Source organism: Capsicum annuum, chromosome 11 (genome assembly GCF_002878395.1).
Source record: "Capsicum annuum cultivar UCD-10X-F1 chromosome 11, UCD10Xv1.1, whole genome shotgun sequence".
Classification (NCBI taxonomy): domain Eukaryota; kingdom Viridiplantae; phylum Streptophyta; class Magnoliopsida; order Solanales; family Solanaceae; genus Capsicum; species Capsicum annuum.
The window spans coordinates 91,214,390-91,233,864 of NC_061121.1; positions in this window are offsets into that span (position 1 = coordinate 91,214,390).

Below are 19,475 nucleotides of genomic sequence, written 5' to 3' on the forward strand. Positions count from 1 at the left end.
TTACCAAGTAACCATGTTCAATGCTCTCAGCATAAACTCTTGTGGTAGAACATATTTTGGCCTAAAATTTAAATTCTTTGACATTAGAAATTTAGGCTTCAAATCAATCTTAGATACCGCGATTGCGCTAACTGAGGCTGATTTTTTGCCTAGGCAAAAAATTCTAAACTTCAAATTTTTGTCCAAAAACTACCAAGTAACCTTCCCATGATATTTAATGAATAACATGGCATAGTTTGTACATCTATATGTCAATGATTAATGTGGCTGCATTGTTCTCTTGCTTTTCAGGATCAGATCATGGAGGAATATGACCAAGTTTGATTCATGGCACCCGAGTGCTGCACTCTTTACTATAGGGATCCTCTGAGGACAAAACATTTCCCTAAGAGAGGAATATGCTTGGAAAAATTACTGGAAAAGCTTCTGACATTTCATGACAAGCTTATGGCCACGGGGTGACAGTGCTTTGGGTTTGGGGACAAATCCTTGCAAGGTGAATAAGCAGTGGGTTTGGGAAGTCTATTCTAACCTTAGCATAGTATCTTTATTAGACACATCTAGCATGACTATCTGGATCGGGGGAAAGGTGGTGGAATTTGGTGCAAGGAAAATTAATGATCTATATGAGATCCCGAATGAAAATATGGCCAACTTTGAGGCAAAAGGGTGTGAGTTGGGTAGCTGGTTGGCGGAGAGATTGTGCCCGAGCAAGGAGGTCTCTTGGGTAGCAACAAAAATAAACATATCCATGAATGACTTCACCGCCGAGTCCTGGATTTGATTGAATATAATTTGTAGCCGGGTCTCTTCTTGCACCCATATGACAGTGGTTCCTGACATGTGGGATAAGATGGTTTCTTGCATTTTAGATGGAATTTCTTTAAATGTAGGTCAAATTATGATATATAAGATGAAATTCTTAAAGATCCAAGGCGGTATGCACCTCTCTTTCCCTTCTTTGATTACAGAGTTATGCACGCGAGCAGGAGTTGAGGAGAATCTGGGAGATACTTGGGTATGCCCTGGCACCTCCATCCACCCTTTAAAAATTTAAGGTGAGGGCACAATGGGTAAGAAGAAAAAGACAAAGATTGATAAGGGCAAATCTACATCTCGAGAGTCAAAGTCTTGTAGGCCATCCACATCTAATCCTGTAATGATATTTTTAATAAGATGAGAGCCATTAGGAAGCTTATGTCGGTATTTCCCCAAGGGCCGGGAGATCCTTCTACCAGCCGCCACTCATATGTGTCCCGCACTGACTATTATAAGTATCGGGACGATCAGAAGAATTTAGGGATCTACCACTGCTAGGCTTGAGAGAGCCTACTCATCTTTGACAAAGTTGCACTGAGAGCTCCGAGCTTTACATAAGAAGATAGTACAAATGGAGAAAAAGAGAGACAAATTCTTGACCAGGATGTGTAAGGGAGTAAAAGGCCTTTGAAAGGTCTTAAAACCTCAAGATAGACTATGTTCCTCCCAAGTTGAGAGTGACGATAAGGCTCTAGTCGACTGGTCAGATCCCGAGAATGCAAAAGGTGATGTAGAGTCTGAGAGCGAGAGCTGCGGTTTTAGGGAGTACCCCTATCTCTCTTTATTCTTAATTGTTTATGCAGTGAGGACACTGCTAGCTTTTTAGTTGGGGGTGCCTGTCTCTTTATTTATTTAATTTGGGCTTGTATTATTAATATTTCAAGATGTTTTTAAGTTCTTTTGGATGGTTTTTATTTTATTTGGGTAGTAATATTCGGGCACTGTGATGGTGCCCATATTTGCATATATTTGTCATTTTTGTTTTTAGGTTTTTACTCTATCTTTATGTGGCATGTGGCAATATTGGATGAGATTTTCCCTACGATAGATTGAGTGACAACATTCTCAAGGGAAAAAGCTTCGTGGTTGGGTTTTGAGCCATGGATGCAGGAGAAGTATGAGTACCCATGGCATGAGGTCACATATACTAGGAAAGTCTGAGTACCTATGGTATTTTGAATTTAGGATCCCACTTGTACCTATGGAAAAGTATGAGTAGCCATATGGTTTATCTGTATAAAAGCCAAGATATGAGACGAAGGCTTTAGTTGGTGCCATAATTAGCAATTTGTGTGTGGTGCAAATGAGAAGTAAACACCCCCTTCAATCCAAAATTTCTCAAAAATCATGGGCATGGATGTGAGCGACCTTGTAACAAAACTTTTTCTCTTTTTTGTGACACCAAAGTTTTTGGCTTGTGAAATTGGTGGATTCTCCATTTTTGTCTCTAGCGGGAGGGGTAAATTGAGCCTTCTTGGCGAATTTGCATGCTATGTGTGGTGAGCTTATTTTTCCAAATCTCATATGTACTTGTACCATCTAGAACTTTCCTCATTAGTCTCTTAAGGCTAATTTTGATTGTTCTTAGTTGGTGAGATGATCTTAGGTCATTCTTGTGACATTAGAAGTCCACTTTATCCTAAAAAGCCTACCCTAGCATAGATGTTATCCCTGTCACCCACTTTAAGCCTTTGGACTTTTCCTTGGCAAACACATTATAAGCCGCGAACCTTTCAATTTGTATCCCTCTTTTGAAACCTACCCTCCTTGAAATTAAAAATGCAACTCGAAGCTAAAAGCCTAAGTTGGGGGTGGTAAAGATTGGAAGAGGTAACTTTGTGGCACAAAGTTGTAAGGGAGTACCTAAGGGAGTAAGCATTGAGAACAAATGAATAAGAAAAATAATGGATACAACAAAGGGATGAAAATCATGAAAGGTGCAAGAAAAAAAAATGAAAAAAATGGGTGAATCAAGAAAATAAAAGTAGGCACATATGTAAAGAGTGAAAACAAAAGAAGTGGCCCATGATCAAAAGTTGAATAGAATAGTGTGATGTAGATATTCAAGGAGGGTATATCCATGTTGCACCTAAATGTATCCTACCCTACCCCAAACCTTTATTACAAGCTCAAAAATCCTTTCGAGATCTTCAACCAACTGTATTCATTGTAGTGGCAATTGAATATAGGGTCAAGCCTATGGCATGATACTTGTTAACAATAAGAGTCCTCGGGAGAGAGAGATTTTTGCACTTAAATCCCTTGTTTCATATTTGATAACATGGTGTGTGGGATTTTCTTTCTTAAGAGGAGGTATGTAAACAAGTCAAGGTGGGTGATTTTGTCATCTCTTAAGAAATGAGACAAAAGGAGTATCATGTAATTGAGGTCAAAAGGGTGAGTCACTTCTAGAGTATTAGTGATTGTTGCATGGATGCGCTTTAAAGTATTTTGCATCCATGATAATCACATTTTATGTTGAGGGGTGTCGTGAAAAAAGTTTTGCCTATGTTTGAAGAGCTGTTTAAGGTAGTTATCCAGTTAAAGTCATTGTGATTATTGGGTCATATAATTTGGGCATATATGTGCATTGTCTCTTTGGTAAAAGGTAATGTTGCTTGAGGACAAGCAAAACTTTAAGTTGGGGGTGTTAATGAGAGGTGAATTTACCACTCATTTGATCTCAATATTTGTGCACACTATTATGACTTGATTATATAAATGAGACGTATTTGTGATTAAATGCACTCAATTCCATATTTTGAAGGTATACAACTTATAAGATGGAAAGATGTGGATGCAAGCTAAAAAGGTTGAAAAGGAGGAAAGAAGTGCAGTTGAAGGACCTGAAGCAGGAAACAACCTTAGTTACCGCAATTGTGACCAGTCAAGTTAGGTCAAAGGACCGAGATCACGGTAGCCGCGATCGCAGAAAAGTGTCAGTGATCGCGGAAATGCGGGATTCCTCCCAAGGGATATTTTGTAATTTCTCACAGCCATCCCAATTCCTCTTATAGGCTAAAACCCTTTCTCTTTTGGGTATTCTAGTCCATTGAAATGTTTTGAATTTGAAGTGTAAAACTCTAAATTGGGAAAGAATTGTAATTTGATTTTGAGACTTTGAATTTAGTATTTGTAAAGAATGGATGCCTTGAACAATCCCTATGGTATATTTTTCTCTCTTTTCTTCATGAGTAGCTAAACTTTCATTGTCTTGAGATTATGTCGAACTAAGATGCTAATATGTGTGGGTTTTGATGTATTTGTGTATATGCTAATTTGTTGATAATGGGTTTTGCTATTGCTCGGTTAAATTAGTTGGGATTTGGGAGTGAAAGCCTCAAATACCCAAAATAGGTTTGTGTGTGAAAACTCCAAACTCTTGAAAGCTCAAACCATCCTTCAAAGAGGTGTTTAGGTGAACTTTTTGAACCCATATCATCCTTGAAAGAGGGATGTAGGTGACAAGGCAATAGTAGACAATTATTGGATGTAGTTTGCTAATTCTCACTATCTTAGATATAAGGGTGATTAAGAAGTTGACTTTATCTTAGGCATCTTCCTAGAAATAGGGATGTCCAATTGTGGTAATGGGTGGTTGAAATTTGACATACTTATTAGGTACCCGAGAGGGTCAATGAGTGAAATTCTTGTTGTTTTGGTGATAGACTAGCCTCAAGGATCTTATACCTAGCCTACCATATTATTGATAACTAGAATGTACACTAAATCTTCATGCAGCCATACATAACTTGCTCTTAGATAGGCATAATCCCAAGATTCTTCTTATATCAAATTTAAATCACAGTTACTGTTCACATTGTTGACTTGAATTGATATTGACAAAACACATGCTAAACTAACCCCCCATTTTTAATGCATTTTGCTTTATTCATATTGCGGGTATCTTATCACTAGAATTTAGCACCCATTGTTCGAGAATTCTAATTTTGCTCCTCATAGATTCAGCCTCAACATAAGTTGAGCTATTGACAATGACATTCCTCTACTAGTTTCGGTGGTATAGGTAAGCATTATCAATGACTCATATGGTCCAGTCGTATCCAAGATAGAACCCAGAGGCATTGGACACTGGACAACACACGACTCAACCCTACCACTCATAACATATCCTCACGGCTCTTAGTGAGCCACTCGTACTCAGAGCCAAGTCAAGTCACTAAGTTACTGATTTGATTAAGGATCGTCCTAACAAACCATCACCGCACCTAACGACTCGTACAACGAAGTCGTTGACAAGACCAAAAACCCAACCACCACCCACTGGACTCCTTACGACTAGAGTTATCTGACCTGTACCCACACCATACGACTCGTATGGTTAAGTCGTTAACAGGACAGTGAGCTCAAAGCTCAGGAAATTTCCAAGGGCTAAAACCAAGAGTGTTTCAATTTTCCCCCACTTGGATCATTCGTCCTCGATTGATGGAACAAGGCAGTGACTAGCACAATTAAACTCCACAAACATCTATGTGCTTACCTTTAATACATAAAACAGAATACCAAGGAATTTTACATTTTTTCATTAACAAAGACAAAAAATAAAGATGCTTAGAACAACACGTACCTCGAGCACATTTTTCCAAAATGAGAAATAGGAATGGATCTTTGGACTTCATTTTCTCTTCATGTTTCCATGTGGCCTCTTCCACCTTATGGTTCCTCCATAGAACCTTTACCTAAGCTACATTCTTCGTCCACAATCGATGAACCTGCCGATCCATGATCTCAATCGGGACCTCCTCATAAGACAGAAAATTCGTAATACTAATATCCTTGATAGGTATAATTTGCGAATGATCCTAAAACTTCCTCAACATAGAAACATGGAACACCGGATGGATGGACCTCAAACTAGAAGGCAACTCCAACTCATACACAATATTGCCGACCCTTCTTAAAACCAAGTATGGACCAACATACCAGGGAATGAGCTTCCCCTTTTTCCAAAACTGCATTATTCATAGGACACATCTTCAAGAAAACCTTATCCCCAACCTCAAACTCTAACTTACTACGCCTCACATCTGCATAGGACTTCTGGTAACTTTGGGAAGCTTTAAGCCTATCCCGAATTACCTTCACCTTCTCCATGGCTTGGTGAACCAAATACGGACCAAACATCTCAGCCTCACCAACCTTGAACTACCTAATAGGAGATCTATATCTCCTACCATACAAGGCCTCAAACAAAGCCATCCTAATTCTAGAGTGGTAGTTGTTATTATAAGTAAACTCTACGAGAGTCAAATGATCAACCCAACTACCACCATAGTTAATCACGTAAGCCCTAAGCATATCTGCCAATAACTAAATGGTTCTTTCTGGTTGACCATCCCACTGTGGGTGGAAAGCAGTATTAAGACTCATTTTAGTCCCTAAATCTTTATGAAATGACCCCCGAAAGTGCGATAAAAACTGTGTACCATGATCTGAGATAATAGAAATAGACACCCTATTCAACTTTACAATCACTTAGAGGTACAACTTCGCATAATATTTTGTCGAGATATTAGTCCTTACTGGAACAAAGTTATAAGACTAAGTCATCTTATCCACAATGACCCAAATCAAATCGAATTGATTCCAAGACCGGTAATAAAATCCATGTTCCTTACATCCCACTTCCATACAGGCAACTCAATCTCTTGATATAAAACTCTGGGCCTCATGTTCTCAACTTTCACTTGTTGGCACACCATGCACTTAGCCAAAAAATTAGCCATATCCTACTTCATATTGTTCCACCAATACATATCCTTATACATTTTCATCGAACCAGGATAAATAGCATAGTGTGACTCATGTACCTCAGCCAAGATCCTCTTTCATAATCCATCTATGTCGGGAACACATAATCTCTCTTGGTACCACAAGGTACCATCACCAATAATATCAAAGAACATTACCTTATACCAACCTATATCACCATTGATCCTTATCAAGGCAGGATCTAATGCTTGATTCCAAGATAGTTTCTCCTTTATTTCGGCACCAAGAGATGACTGCGCCACCTCTTGTACAAACATACTGCCATTCTCAGAGTCCAAGAGATGAACTCCAAGGTTAGACAAACAGTGAATATCTTTCACCACCTCTCACTTTCCTTCATCCACATGAGCTAGACTCCCTATAGAAAACCTGTTAAGAGAATCAGCAACCACATTAGCTTTACTTGGATGGTAGTGAAGTCTCATATCCTAATCCTTGAGCCGCTCAAGCCATCTTATTTTCCTGAGGTTTATATCTTTTTTAAGTAAACACACACTACAGGATCTTATGATCAGAAAAGATATCCACATGCACTTCATACAAATAGTAATGCCAGATTTTTAATGTTAGCACCATGGCTAATAGCTCCAAGTCATGAATCAAATAATTTTTCTCATGCACCTCCAACTGTCTAAAGGCATAAGCTATCACCTTGCAATGCTGCATCAAGATGCAACCAAGCCTCACAAGAGACACATCACAATAAACCACAAACTCATCAGTGCCTTCGGGTAAAATTAAGACCAGAGTCAAAGTCAGCTTATCCTCTAGCTTCTCAAAACTACACTCAAAAGCATCAGACCATAAGAACTTTACCTTTTTCTGAGTTGACTTAGTCAATGGGGTAGCTATAGTCGAAAAACTTTCCACAAACCTCCGGTAGTAACCAGCTAAACCCAAGAAACTTTGAATTTCAGTTGGAGTCGTGGGTCCAGGCCACTTCTTAACCACTACAACTTTCTATGGATCCACCATAATCCCTTCACTAATGATGAAATGACCTAGAAAAGTGACATCGTTCAACCGAAATTCATATTTCAAAAATTTGGCATACAACTGCTATCTTTTAAGGTCTGTAACACAATGTAGAGGTGATCAGCATGATCCACCCACTTTTCGAGTACACCAGAATATCGTCTATGAACACAATGATGAACAAATCCATATACAGGAAGAAGACTTTATTCATCAAGTTTATGAATGCCGCTGGGGCATTGGTCAATCCAAAAGGCATAATCAAAAACTCAAAATGCCCATACCGGGTATGGAAGATAGTCTTAGGAATATCTACATTCCTAATCTTTAACTGGTGATACCCAGATCGAAGATCAATCTTGGAGAAAAACTTAGCACCCTAAAGCTGGTCAAACAAATTATATATCCTTGGAAGAGTGTACTTATTCTTTACCATTACCTTATTTAATTACCGATAATCAATACACAACCAAAGGGAACCGTCCTTCTTACGCATGAATAAAATCGATGTACCCCACAGAGACACACTAGGATAAATAAAACCCTTGTCTAAAAGATCCTTTAGTTTCCCCTTAAGCTCTTTTATCTAGGCCGAAGCCATTCTATTCGGAGGAATAGAACTAGGACGAGTGTCTGAAAGAAGATCTATCCCAAAATCAATCTCCCTATTTGGAGAAACATTTTGAAGTTCATTAGGGAAGACCTCAATAAATTCATTCACCACTGGGATGGAATGTACAGAAGGACCCTCCGAGTTAGAATCTTTAAATCGGACCAAATTATAGAGACACTCATTAGAGATTAATCTTCAAGCTCTAAGATATGATATGAACCTCCTCTTGGAAGCTAGAGAACCAACCTCCTACTCAATAACTGACTTATTAGGAAATTTAAAGATGACTTTATGGGTTTGACAATCTAAAGAAGCATAGCACAAGTGCAACCAATCCATCCCCAATATGACATTAAAATCAACCATGTTTAATGTGAACAGGTCCACCAATGTATCTCGAACACCTACAGACACTATACAACCCCTATAGACTCTTTTAGCAATAAAAAATTCACCTATCGGGGTAGAAATAGAAAAAGGGCCTGGAATACACTCGGGACCAAAACCAAAATGCACAGCCATAAATGGGGTCACATAAGATAGAGTGGACCCCAGATTAATTAAATAGTACAAATCATGGGAAAAGAGTTTCAATATACCAGTAATGACATTAGGTGATGCCTCAGACTCCTGATGGGTAGTGAGAGCATAGAGTCACTTCCGACCAGTGCCGGGGCCAGATGGTGCACCCTTTGGTACCAGAGCTAATGAAGAGGCAATAGGAACCTTGTTTGTCCTAGATGTAACCTTAATAAGAGGACAACTTTTAAGCATATGCCTTGGTCAACCATAATTGAAGAACTTGTCCTTTCCTTCATCACAGTAACCCCGATGTAATCAACCATAAAATCTACAAGGAGGATAGGATGGAGCTGATTGGGCCCCGCTAGCCTAAGATTGGGCACCTGGTGCCCTATAATTACCGCCACCATAAAAATTCCTATCACCATACGACTTTGGGTAGGTAGCACTAGCTGTTGAGTAAAACCTAGAATTGCCCCACTTCTTCTTGGATCACTTTCTATCATCACTGCCACTCTATTTTTAGCCACAACCATGCTAAAAAAATCTAAACTTCTTGCCCTGCCTTTCCCCTATCTCCGCCTGCTTATTCTTTTCTTCCTCAACTTGCTACATGTGCACAACCAACCTAGAGATGTCCATTTCTTTGTTCAACAAGGAAGCCTTACTCTAAAAAATCAAGTCTTGAGATAATTCGAAAGCAAACTTCCTTATTCTAGCCCTTATGCTAGAAACCAACTCCGGAGCATACCGCGACAACTGGTGAAACTTTAAGGCATACTCTTTGTTTAACATCTTACCCTACTTCAAGTTAACAAACTCTTCTTTCTTTGACTTCTCCAACTCCTATGGAAAGAATCGGTCTAGAAAAGCACTAGAGAAATTATCCCACGGGGCTGACTCAGCATCGCCACCCCTAGACTGTTCTCATTCCTTATACCATTGAAAAGTTACATCTTTTAGCTGGTAGGCAGCAAACACCACACCCTCCACATTAGTAGCATGAATAACAAAGAAGATCATTTCCATCTCATCAATAAAACCTTGAGGATGCCAACCTTTATGGATTAAGAATATGGAGTAATAGAAACACCGTGCTTGGCCTGAGAAGATATCAATTGTGCCAACATATGAATAGAATGACGAAACTGGTGGAACTCTAGAAGGATAATCAGGAACTGGACCCCTAGACCAAGTCTGGACCCCATAAGTAGGACCCATTCTATCAATATTTCCCTCGAGTAAAATAGAGGAGTTTTTGTGAACTTCAGATTATCTGCGAGGCAAGATCTGAAAAGTGAACAAACGGGTACTAGAAAAGATTTTAGGACCTTAGACTGTACAACTTAATAATAGAACATAAGAAAGAGAAATATTTTTAAATGCCTCGTAGCCTCACCCTTATGAGTGTTACACGCTACACACTCTTAAAAGAGACTTTACTTGACACGACTTAGTGGACTCTCAATTGACGATAAACCTAGGTCTCTGATACTAATCTGACACGATCCAAACCAGGGCCTAGTTGTGTTAGGCATCTCAAGTTCAACCAGGACCAGAGATCACCCCCAGTACCTAATCATTACCCACCCTGCACTCCCATGTCGGATGAATTCTGAACATATAACAAGTTAAAATAATAACAAGCCAAAGACAATAAAGTAAGTCTATAACCATAACCAAACAGCCACAACCAAAATATCAAATCAATACCAATTTCAATGCCAATACCAATACCAATGCTAATACTAATATCGATACCGCACATGCCTACAATAGTCTGATAAAGCCTTTAACCATAATTAAAGAAAAATGCCCCTGACCTTAGCTAAAACCAAAACCAAAGAAATAATGATAATAAAAAGAAGTCCATAACATGAAATGGAGCCTTCCAGAGTATGGAAACTCACCACTTCAATCTGACTCAAAGCTATCCCCGAAACCAAGTCACTAAGTAGAACAAATAGTAGTATGGTCGGATCCTATATCGCGTGAAGATACAAGGCCGAAGACGGTTAGTAGAGTGATCACTAGCAAGTAACTTAGGGATAAAGATAAATTAATACCATTATTCAAAACCAAATCAAATAAACATATGCACTCACAGGTATACATATATACATGAATACATACATATATACATGAATACACACACACACATACATATCTATATATATATATATACATATATTGAAAGGATAAGGAACAAGGTTCAACATCCATTAAAAACCTTAACCTAGGTTGTGTAGCTTGACCGTCCTAAAACAACCCTCAGGAAATATGGGTTCAGCTCTCCTTGCTGAAAGGGCCCCAGTGTGTGTTAGCCGCACGAAGATCCCCTCACATCAACAAATATGAGTTTCTAGTGTTGGTCCTCTCTCCCTCACTGGGACCTCCACCTTCTACCGCTTTGCTACTCAACCTCCTTTAAGCCCATATTATATCATTTACACATTTCTAACCATTTACCAAGGAGTCTTTTAATTAGGCATTAACCATTGGTACTGTAATACCAAAATTAATGCTTGTAAGTATGTTACCTTATGCCATATCAACCATTTAACCAAATTAGACTCCACCATTTCCAAATAAACCAAAACCATTTATAATTAAACCATGGCCGCCAAGGCCTTTCCAAAAACATATGAAACCAACCAAAGCCAAATTATGTTTGTTTGACCATTTATGCAATGCAAAGATTCCAAGAATAATCAAACTATGTGATAATATCATTCTCATTGATAGTTTCATAAATAGGTTGAGGGCATGCCATTATCAAAGCTAAAATCATTAAACTTGTGGCTCAACCATAACCCCTTAGGTAGATCACCATTCCCATGCACTCACATGTGAAAAACCATAATTAAAACATGAAAACCCATGATTATATCATAAGGAACATTAATCAACCATGAACATCTAAAATCCCCCAACCATTATTTATAAACCATAATAATAAAATAAAAACCATATATTAAAACATATGCCTTTAGTAAAATAACAATGAGGGAAGGGTTACATGCCTAAATTATAGTGATTTATGGTGAGAAATTGATCCTTAAGCCCTTAGATGACCACTTTGGAGAAACCCTAGCCAATTTTGCTTGAGAGATTTTGAGAGAGTAAGAGGATGTTTAATCTTATAAAGTATGGAATGAATGACCAAAAAATTTTATAGGGATGTGCGGTCTTAAGGGTTTTAAGTGAGAAATATCTAAAGTGCCCCAGCTAAAAATTGTAAAATGACCACAGGTGGTTACGAGTCGACCCCCTTGACTCGTGACCACAACATACGACTCGTAATCTTGAGTCATTACTTAGATCGTTAGTTGGACACCCATACACTGTCCATACAATGACTCCATGACCCTAGACCATACGATTCGTATGGTTTAGTCATATCCAAGATAGAACCCAAAGGGATTGGACACTGGACAACACACGACTCAACCCTACCACTCGTAACCGATCCTCATGGCTCTTAGTGTGATACTCATACTCAGAGCCTAGTAAAGTCACTAAGTTACTAATTTGATTAAGGATTGTTGTAATGACCCATCACCTTTCATAACGGCTCATACCACCAGGTCGTTACCAAGACCAAAAACCCAACCACCACCCACTAGAATCCTAACAACTAGGGTCACCTAACCCATGCAGACACGATATGACTCATACGGTTAACTCATCAACAGGACAGTGAGCTCAAAGCTCAGGAAATTTCCAAGGGGCAAAACCCAAGGTGTTTCACATCCTTTTCCTTGTTCAAGTAAAAACAAGTATGTGTTTTTCTTTTCAAACAAGTATGTGTTTTTCTTTTCTCCTTGGATTGAGATAGTATCTTTATAAATTGAATTTTTTCTAGCCTAAGAATTCAATTTTCTCTTCGATACTTTCCACCCAAGCATTGAGAGAGTTCAACTGTGAATATGGGATTATTATAGAAGGTCGCATAACTAAACATGGACTAGATTCAAGATATCTGATCATTCTTCAAGAGGTATTCCTGATTAATTTTAAGGATCCTTTGCATGAACTATGTGTTTATGTTTGTTGTCTATAATTCATGTAAGTAGTATGATTATGGTATACTTCCATTGTGTGTACTATTTTCCAACATTATTATAAGTGTTTTGCAAGATTTTAAAGTTCCTTTGCTTGATTTACTTCTTATGAAGGATCATGATGATACTTGACGTAATGACAATGTGGTCATTATTAATATGTCACTACTTAATTACCGCTATGTGCTCATGATACTTCTGGCTCATAATTGAGGTGTTGTGTGTGACTGATATAGACATGGTGGCAAACATAAATATGGTTATGGAGCTAACTAGGTGGCCATCACCTGGTAGATGAGTTAATGCTTACATTTTACATACGTAAGGTGATCATGGTGCAACCCAGTCTATGGGAGAAGATAGTCTGCATGTTTCACAAGCTCCAACCACTAAAATGTCTACCCTCATTATATCTCACAAGTTCGCCCATCCAATTTAGGATCCATCTCACCATGTAGCCTATTTGAGCTAGTCACACATTTTATCTTACTAAGACACTATGTTCCCATAATATCTTGGGAAATGTACTTCGATAGTCCATCCCACCAATATGATGTTCCTAACATATCTAGTATTGTAGAGACCCAACCAATGCGAGATATATAGGAGTTGAATATGATTATTAAAAGCATGATTATTATTGATACTATATGAGATATTTATACGGGTACAAGTGTAAAAGAGAAAGAAGTTTGTTAAACATAAGAAACCTAAAGATAAGAGAGACTAACTATGTATACGCTCCAACGTACAAATGTATTAGAATTGTGCTGTCAATATACCATGGTACTAGGACTCCACATCCTTATCCGTATCAAGATGAACAAGGTGATAGACGATGAAACTTTGATTCATCTCAATTTATTTTTTTCTTTGTTTAATCAAATGTTCTTGTTATACTGGTCTAATGGTGTGATGAATCGGTGAACATTATTGAAGGATACATTTTTTCTACTCTAAATAAGTGAAAGTCCCTTGGTACTACCAAGGATACTTGTGGAAGTGCAGGTGCAGTGATACGTATACCAATAATTTTTTTTGTTGATTTAGCGATTTTCAGGTGTCTAGGTACATATGTTTTTAAATTTTACCTTAACTTTTTGCCTTCTATTTGTCTGACTACAACATTATTCAGTTTTCCATTTTCATCGGCTTCATTTATTTTTCTTGGGTGAGTTTTATTTTTCCTTATCTTTCTTTTTACTTTTACCTATTACATTATTCAGTTCCCCTAATTGTTTTGTTTGCTTATAACTCTCTATTATATTGCTTTAAGTCTATTATTCTGATTGTCCATGGTTGTTTGTATTGTGCTTTTTTTGGTGAGTTCCGATTAAAATTTGGTCTCCTTTTTCTTCATAATTGGAAAATGTTCACATGCATGCATTTGTATTTGAGGGTTTTTCCTTCAAATTTCTCAATTTGAGGTCTAAAATGTCTAGGGTGTGCATTTGTTTCATCGGTGAATTTTTCTCTATATTTGTTGCACCCAATTATTATAACAACAATTTAGTGGGTATATGATTGTTTAACTATACCATGAATAGTTTTTTCTTTTTGATTTCAAATGCATAACGTTATCCCATTTGTACAGTAATGAACCTAGATTATTTGATAATATGCCTAAACAATCATTTTTAGAAAATAATTAATCTCTTTTGACAGGTTGTCTATAACATACTTCTATCACTACGTTAATTAGGAGGTACTTTGAGACAGGAAAAAATTATAGTCGAGCCAATCTTCAACAATATCATGAAGGTGATTTGTAGTCCTCATGCAAATTTGTAAATTCTTATTTGATCTATTAGGAGTAGATTTTTAACTTGGTAATTTTATGAGTGGACTTTTTTTCTTTTGGGGCCGCATTGTTGTTTTGCCCGTATATAGATTAGTTGGCTACAAAATGAGTCACACCACATGAGCTATCTCATACAAAAGAATAAAAGTCACATTTAATAAGAAAATAGCCACATTCTTGGCATGACCGTAAGTTTATAATAGGAAGCACTCTATTGAAGCTTAAATTAAATGGCAAAAGCTATCATTTTAAATGCTATTGTATTTCTCTAGCTTTCATGTAGATTTTGGTGCTATAGTTTGTTTTTGTACCAAATTTGTTATAACTAATGATGCTTTTATGTTTCGGATATAGTGATATACTAGACTATATGATTTTACATATTTAACTTTTTCAAAAGGTTACTCTTGTTTTAAGAGAAAGTGGTCAACATGTTATTGCACAAGAAAGCATGCTATTATAAATATTTTTGATCCTAAACTAGCCTACTATTTAGAAGTATGCTAGGATTGTAGAGATTCTATTAGGATGACTTTTCATGACTTTTCAATTCTTAACCTATCACGACCAATACACTAACAATGGCTGAATTCCGAACATATAAAAAGATAGATAAAGATGGGTTCAAGAAGTCTAAGATACATAAACAACCAATACCTAGTCTACAATAATCTACAAAGCCTCTATGACAAATCGAATCAAACCAATATCGAGACATACCCCCAATGCTAGCCAAAATAAATCCAAAAAAAGTTTTATGACAAAAGATAAACCAAGAAGTAACGACCTTTCGAAAGAAGGAAGCTCACCACTTCAAGCTGATTTCTGATAATCCAAAAATCCAATCACTGTACAAGAAAAGAAGAAGCGTCTCCAGTTCCTACATTGCATGGGGATACAACATTCGGGAACTGTTAGCGGGTTGAGCGCTAACATATAACTCAGGGAGGGATAACATAATGACATGATGAACAGTTTAAAATCATCCAAATTTAATGCATACAATCATATGAATATACATATATATAAGTATAACTTACGGGGGGTACAAATAAGTCTTAGTATAAACTTTAAAACATTAGCTTGGACTGTATAGCTCAGCCACCATAAAAGGCACTGACAGGCTATATGGGCTCATTTCTCCCAACTAAAAGGTCCCAATGCATGTAGCCGCATGAACTAGAGAAATAACCATATGTACATATGTTCCATGGGGGACTCGAACCACTCGATCATATATCAAGGGTGACATGAACACTGGGTCAGTTAACAAGGGGACACGAACAAACTGGTCATATATTAAGGGTGACATGAACACCCAATCAGTTAATAAGGGTGACAAGAACCACCCGGTCATAAGCAAAAGGGACTCGAATCCCAGGCCCTTTAGAACCCAGCACAGGCAAACACAATTTTTAGTACTTTCACGGCCTGATTACACAACCCTTTTTAAGCCCAAGTTAAAATATTTTTTCACATATTCCCATTAATTGAACCACAATATTCCTTAAGGCATGCACTCTCGGTATCATCAAACCAACTACACTTGCAAGGTAACATCATCACACCATTACAACTCTCTTAACTTGGGAAAACAATCCCCTTTGTTCATTAATACAAGGCAGGGGAAACACCGACCCTCTTTTGTTTATTAAATCAAACCATTATGTTTCAAAACCTCTTTAAATTATGCAACGGTTCCAAAAATAGTTCAATGTGCATTTATACTCATATTCAAAAGCAATTTGACAAAATTTGGGTTAGGGCTATACCAATTTAATTCTCATCACTTATCCCTAGTTCATTCGCCATGCCCATGCACCCTACATGTTAAAAATTATCCATTCAAACCATACATAATTCATAAAATCCATGGGGAAAAATAATTAAATCGATAATGTTCAATTACCGTCAACCCACATTTAAAATCTCTAATTAAATCACATGGGTACAATTATAAACACATACTTTTAAAAAATAAGACTGGGGAAAGAGTAATATGCCTGAAAGTACAGAGAATTATGGAGAGAAATAAATCCTTGAGCCCTTAGATGACCAACTTTGAGAAACCTTAGCTTGTTCTTGCCTTAGGGATTTTAGAGAGAATTTAAGAGTGTTTGATATGTTTATGAAAGCTAATGAGGTCCCAAAAGTGTTTTAAGGTCGTAGGTTACAGTTAGGGGAAAAAGGGAAATATCCAAAGTACTCTTAATGAAACACTAAAAAACTGTCGTCAGTGACCACAGGTCACCTCACAACTTGTAGGGTCTCGTTATGACTCGCAACCATAAGTCATAGCCTAGGCAAAAACATCAAGGCCCTACACTGGTTTGATTACGAAAGTCATATTACGACTCACAATGAGTCTATATGGCTCGTAATATTTAGTCGTAACCAAGAAAGAACACATAGGGAAGAACACTAGTTAGCCAATGATTTAGACTATACGATCCGTATAGAGTCCTTATGAATCGTGAACCCCAGTCATAACCAAGGTAGTAACTTAGGTAATCTTCACTAGTCACCCTACGATTTGGGGTCCTATGACCCATCAATATACCTTACAACTCATATAATGAGTTGTAGGTTGGGCAGTGAGTTCAAAACTCATAATTTTCTAGGGGTAAAAACCCAGGGTGTTACATTCTCCCCCCTTAGGATCATTGGTCCCTGAATAATGAGACAACGCATTCATTAGCATGATTTTTAAGACAAGACATAACCACACTTACCTTTAACAAAGACAGAAAACTAAGATATCAAGGAAACCATAATTTTCTTTAACAAAGTCAGAAAACAAAGATATTAAGGAAAACGCATACCTTAAGTATGATTATCTAGAACGAGAATCAAGAACAGGTATTTGGACTTTATGTCTACTTTGGCTTCCTAAGTAGCTTCCTCAACCTTTTGGTTTCTCCGTAGAACCTTCACCGAAGCCACATCCTTGGTCCATAGCTGATGGATTTGTCGATCCAAGATTTCAACTAGGAATTTCTCATAAGACAAGGAATTTGAAACACCAACACTCTCCAAAGGAACAACCAAGGAAGGACCACCCACATACTTCTTCAACATCGAGACATGGAACATTGGATAAGTGGAACCCAAATAAGGAGGAGACTGCAATTCATAAGCAACATTACCTACTCTCCTCAAAATTAAGTTAGGGATAACATACCAGTGACTGAGTTTACCCTTTTTCCCAGCCGCATCACTCCCTTCATGGGAGATACCTTCAAGAATACCTAATCACCAATGTCAAACTCTAACTCTCTTCACCTCATATCCACATAGGACTTTTGGCAACTTTGGGCAGTCTTAATCCTGTCCCTAATTAGTTTCACCTTCTCCATATCCATATAAACAAAGTTAGGACCAAATAACATTGCCTCACCAACTCTAAAACATCCAATAGTAGACCGACATCATTTACCATACAAAGCCTCGAACAGAGCCATCTGAATACTCGAGTGATAGATATAATTATATGCAAACTCTATGAGAGGCAAACAATCAACCCAACTTCCACCGAAGTCAATCATACAAGTCCTTAGCATATACTTCATGGTTTGAATGGTCCTCTCCACTTTTCCATTCAGTTGAGGGTGGAAAATGGTGCTAAGGTTCACCTTAGTTCCTAAACCTCGCTTAAAAGGATGCCAAAAGTGCAACAAGAATTGCATACCTCAATAAGATATAATAGAAATTGGAGCACCATACAACTTAACGATCTCCTGCATGAAAAGCTTAGCATAGTTCTCTATTGAAAAATTAATTCTCACAGGACTTGGTTATCCTATCCATGATGACCCAAATTGAATCAAACTGACTATGGGACCGTGGAAGACCGATAACAAAATCCATATTAACCACTCCCCATTTCCATACAAGCAACTCAATTTCTTGAGACAACCCACTGGACCTCAAGTGCTCAACCTTCACTTGCTGACAAACCATACACTTAGCCACAAAATTTGCGACATCTCATTTTATGTTATTCCACTAATAAATCTTCTTCCAGTCATGATACATCTTAGTCTAACTAGGGTGAATAGTATACCTAGACTCATGAGCCTCGGCCAAAATCTTTTCCTACAACCCATAAACATCGGGAATGCACAATCTACCTTTGTACCTTAGAATACCATTACCACCAATCTCAAAAGCCAAAATTTTTTACTGACCCACCTCATCCTTAATTTGCATTAAGGTAGGATCCAAAACTTGCTTCTCCTTTACCTCAGTAGTGAGAGAAGACGTTTCCACCTCTTGAACGATCACCCCACCATCCTTGAAATAAAAAACATGAACTCCAAGATTAACCACATGATGAATATCCTTCACCATACCTCGCTTCTTCTTATAAACATAAGATAAGATCCCCATGGATAACATGTTAAGAGCATCAGAAACCATATTAGCTTTATCTAGATGATAGTGAAGAATCATATCATAATCATTGAGCAACTCAAACCATCTCAGTTGCCTAAGATTCAACTCCTTCTGAGTGAACACGTACTGTAAGCTCTTGTGATAAGAATATATATCAACATGAACTCCATACAAGTAGTGGGGCCAAATCTTCAAAGCAAAAATCTTAGCCAACAACACTAAATCATGAGTCAGATAATTCTTCTCATGAACCTTAAGCTGTCTAGAAGCATAGACCACCATCCTACCATGCTACATAAAAACACAACCAAGTCCCACACGGGACACATCACAATATACAATGAAACAATTAATACCCTCGAGTAGGGTAAAAAATTAGAGCCAAAATCAACTATTTCCTTAACTTCTCAAAACTACCCTCACAAGCATCGGACCACAAAATCTTTACCTTCTTTTGAGTCTACTTAGTCAATGGGGTAACAATCATAGAGAA